The 5,084-nt window shown below is 34.4% G+C and overlaps 1 non-coding gene across 1 annotated transcript; it reads right to left on the reverse strand.

Annotated features, from left to right (window-relative positions):
- Positions 1-4,744: 4,744 nt before the first annotated feature.
- On the reverse strand, positions 4,745-4,816 carry TRNAE-CUC (transfer RNA glutamic acid (anticodon CUC)). The gene has a single exon. It is a non-coding gene; the product is annotated as a tRNA-Glu (tRNA).
- Positions 4,817-5,084: the final 268 nt, after the last annotated feature.

Raw genomic sequence — 5,084 nt, forward strand, 5'->3', positions numbered from 1 at the left:
AATGCTGTCTTATGAGGAGAGACCAGAGAAGTCCAAAGAGTGTGTAATTGATATTTTAAAAATCCTGAGGAGTGAGTATGAATATATAAATTGCTAACAACCCTAAAATAATATAACTACATTGAAGGTGGTAGCGTACTAGCTTAAATGAGGTTTATAAACTACTTTTCACTCATTTGGTACCGAATTTCAAAAGTCATTGGCACAGGAGCTGTAAGATCCCAGGCCCCAAGCTCACCAAAGGGATTTTACTTTAAAAATTTACAAGGCTCCAACAATATCTGCCTTCCAGATTATTAGAAGAGCCTTCACTTCTTTTAACACCTAAAGAGAGACCACACAGGAGAAAAGCTGCACATATTTTCTCAGAGGGTCATTTTACTAGTAAACCTTAGAAAATAAGAGTACTTGGCAAAAGTTTAAAGGGTAGCAATCAACCACAATAAAACATTCTGCAAAGCCTGAACTTAGCACACACTAACCCACACAACTTAGCAAATTCCAACACATCCAGTCCCCAGCTAGCCAAAATATTAAGAAAGGAGAAAAAGAAGTAAAGAGAGAGAAAAGGAGCAAATTATAGCTACCAGTAGAGAGTCCTATGCAAGTCCAGCTTCCACGTGTCTGGGTTGGAACAGTCATGGAGAGCAGGTGTTGCTGCTTTTATTTGCTTTGGCTCCCCTGTGGTCACATGCCCCGCCTTTAGGGGGGACTGTCCAACATGTGCAAAGTTCCCTGGCTATGCACACTTTAATAGTGTAGACATACTTAAATGAAACATTTAAAACTTGAACAAAAGAGTAACATTCCACATTTACTTTACATTGCAGTCATTACCTAAAAATTTTACTTTCTAGATTCATAATAAAGTTAATGTTGAAGATAATATAAATTTAGAAACAACTTGCCATGTAAATGTGGATTACTCTTCAACTATCTAATCAATTTACTGGTTTAGATCCATATGTTTTGCTCAGGTACTGTAAATTTTCTCTTCCAAAATTAGGAATATTGTTTAGTTTTAAAGAATATAACTATATAAATGTTCACATGCAGTATAATAGATTAAGAGAGTAGATCAGTGGATTAAAAGAAGAAAAGTGACACTGATTATCCATATTGCTACTTGATAAAATCTTATTTTCCTTGTTATTTTTGCAGATTGAAATACTTATGTTTGATTTTGATAACAATATTCTTAGTTTATTAAACAAAGGAGCTAGTAACAATCACAGAATCACATAATCAGAGATTATAATGCTGGTATTATAACAATATAATTAATAACCTTATACTGTTCTTGCTTGATGAATATTTCTATTTCACTATAATAATTCCCCAAGGTCTTTGATGTTCTTGTATTTATCTTATCTCTAGAAATTATCTGATTTATACCAGAAATAAAAAAAAAAATCTGCAAGTTTATATGATCCTCATAATAAATTCCCATTGTTCTAGGAAAAACAGACTCCAGCATCACCACAAGAAGATTCAGACTTTACCAGAAATCTCTTCATGCACATTGTCACTCTTCCTTGCATGCATAGTCTTCCTCTACAAGTGCCTCCTGACACATATCATTTAATCAGTTTACAGGGTTATTTTTAGGAAAATATAGAGCTTTTATTTGTGAACGGTCATGCTGTGATAAAGAAATCAAGCTAGCTGTAGGAATTCCACTTTTAAGCCATAGGTGCTACCAATCACATAATAGGTGTCTAACAGGTACGTCTGTCTACCTGTCACACTTTCTTGAGCAGTTTACAGCTGAATTGATTTTTTTAACCTTCATCATTATTTTGTACTGCTGACAAGCCAGCAGAAGTGAAAAAGGTTTAAATAAGAATTCTTGAATTTACCTAGATTTCCAGTTTCAAAGCAAACAATCTATATGTGGTGGTCACTTCTTTCATCTTTCTTGTCAGTCTGTAACTGAAAATGAAGATAAGAAACCTAGTGTAATGAAAGTTCAGTGACTGCAGCACTGGCTGAATTTCAAGGTTACTTTACTTTATCCCCGTCCTTGATTGCAGAGGAAAGATATCTTCTCTCAAAGTATATTGAAGATACTTATACATACATTTTTCCATCTATAAAAGTATACACATTTTGATTACTTTTCAGATAGCCTTTTCCTAGGAGACTGAATATTCACATGACCTCCCCTGCCCTGTCTGATGGACAAATTTACAGTGTTTGTAACAAAATTTATTTAATGAAGAAATACTTCCAAGAGCCTAATTCTGATTTCAGATTCACCTGCGTAAATGAGGAGTATCTGTGCTGAAACCAAAATAAAACTAGTGTCAGCTGTCATCAGTTTTGCACACTGTAATTCAAATTCATAAGCCAGTGTGCCAGCAAAGTTAAAGAGCTCTACTTCAGCTGAAAGGAGCTATATTTTCAGTTGCATTATCTAAGAAATTGAAAGCAATTAACAGTGAGGAACATGACCAAAACTGTTAGATTTTGTTATATAATACCTCTCACAAAAATTACCTGATTGTGCCGCATATGCCTGCATATGCCTGCAAAATGTTAAGACTCTGCCCATTTCCATCAAAGAGAATGTCAAGATTTAGCTCAGACCAAAGAAGACCAAAGCTACACAAAACACAGAAGCCTTATGTTACTGTCAGTATGCCCTGTCTGTATTACGATGATCAGGAAGCACTTAACAGCACTTAACAGGGCCCTTACAAAGTTTGTGGTTTTGTTTTTTTTTTTTTTTAATGAAGCCCTGGGAATCTTAAGCACACAAGAACATTTTTTTTGTCAATGAGGTAACAAGCCCCATTTTCTTTGAAGGATGTACTATAATAAAAGCATTTTTTAGTGTCTCCCTAAATTAGGTTATATTATAAACTGTTAATTTATATACTCTGCCCAACACCTTAATATCCAGTGGCTCAAAGAGAATTGTTTTAGTTATTAAATTAACTTCATGGTATACACTGAAAAAAAAGGTGATAAAATCAATCACTAATAAAAAAATTAATAAGCACCATTAAGAAGATATACATTAATAATACTGTGCACATAGCACTATCTGACATTAGAGTATCTCTTATCACAGCAAAAAAAATCATCAAATAAAGATCATTAATAAGATGCAATCTGATTCTCAAATTCTTATCTAATGATAGTCAAAGACACAGACTAAAACTGAACATTCTTTGAACATCAGATTGTTTCTCTATAAATGAAAAAGAGACTTGTAACAGTTGAAATATTACAATTTTCTATCAATTTTTACTGTTATAAATGAGACATGATCTTTTCTGTAGCAATAGGTGAAAAAGATGAGATTATATAGGCATTATATAAAGACATGTACATTTCCGCTTAGTGTTAGGGTTTGTACTTTTTATATAAATTTATGTAAAATTATAGTATATTAATAAATTGGTACTTAGTAATTTTTTTCTGGTGTAGCTAGATCATTTTTCAGTCAAAAGAACAAAGATGCTGAAAGATTGAGGATCTACATTATGTCAGCACAAAAGGACCAAAAATTCCATGTGTTATGTGCAGCATCTTTGTATTTGATAGAGACTGAATTGAATGAAAGGGCATGGATCTCCAGCCACTGAACTTCCTCATAAGGTTACCAGACATAGCAGAATTTCCTTTCATTAGCTGAGAGAGTATGAAGAAAGGGGTCAAAAAAGTCACCTCCTCATAAAGGTTAGATTTGTCTGTGCTGTAAACTATCCATTATGTGGAATTCTTCATAATGCGAACAATTCCGTAGAAAACTTCTTTCACTACAGTATGAATTTCTAACAATATTGGTAATCTCCTGCAAAAATCACCCCTTCTGTATAAGCTGTCTGAAATATTAGTTCAGAACACTATCAAATTAGTCACTTCCAAACGTGTTCTACAGACTGTAACAGAATACTATTGCACAGGTATATCATATGGCTTCCATACTGAATGTATAATTCTTTTTTAGCATTTGAAAGTTGATACTGTTATCATCACTTCATCATCTTGGGATAATAGAAATATTTCAGGCAGAAGCATCTCATTCATAATCTACATTACCTTTTAGAAACAAAATCATGCAGAAGCTACCACATGAATACAGAGGTATGTAGGAGGTATGTAGGAGGCAATTTGTAAGCAGATAAACACTTTTAGTATAGTAAAAGAGTCGACCGAGATTATTTCCTTTCTGCTGATGCCAATTTTCAACACCAGAGATGTTCTGCTGTCACTAGTCAGCAAGAGAGGATGCAAAGACTTGTGATGTAGTATCAGCCCTAGGCAGAACAGGAAATTAAAAAATAACTAAAAGATGGAAGAGAATTTATGGGAAATAAACCTTAACAAATAAATCTGACTATGTGGTTGGCAATTATACATTTGTCTGAAAAGGAAAATGAAAATAGTCAAATGTTTGAGAAACACTTACTTAGTAAAACATGACATTATGATATAGAATTGTCATTATATATGCTATATCTAAGAATAGATTATATGATCTCCAATATTACTGCAAACTACACAGTCACATCAATTTCAAAAGGGAGATGTCCAAGAGGACTGCTTTACTCTTACTCACAGGCTCACAGACTATTCTGAGTTGGAAGGGACCCACAAGGATCATCAAGTCCAACTCCTAAGTCAATGGCCCATACAGGGGATTGAACCCATGACCTTGGCATTATTACAACCAAGTTTCAACCAACTGAGCTAATCTCAGGGTCGAATAAAAACCATGAGGCATCAGTTGGGGTTCCCTGACCGGGAATCGAACCCGGGCCGCGGCGGTGAGAGCGCCGAATCCTAACCACTAGACCACCAGGGAGCAGGTTGATTCTGTCCAAAATTGTCATTATTGACATGAAAGATAATGTAAAAATTGCTACTGATGTGCAGATGGTGAACACCTGTAAAATGATAAAAAGGGATGAATACAATGCTAATATGTTTGTATAAGTACTTTGGAAATATTAATCTTTTGGCAAACAGAATTCATTCAAACACTCATTTTAGCTTCACTCCATCTATGACTGTTTCGGGCACAGCAAGGAGTAAAAAAGGATAAGCTACTACATGTGTCTATACGTAGACAC

Source organism: Pithys albifrons, chromosome 2, assembly GCF_047495875.1.
Source record: "Pithys albifrons albifrons isolate INPA30051 chromosome 2, PitAlb_v1, whole genome shotgun sequence".
In the NCBI taxonomy this organism is placed as follows: Eukaryota; Metazoa; Chordata; class Aves; order Passeriformes; family Thamnophilidae; genus Pithys; species Pithys albifrons.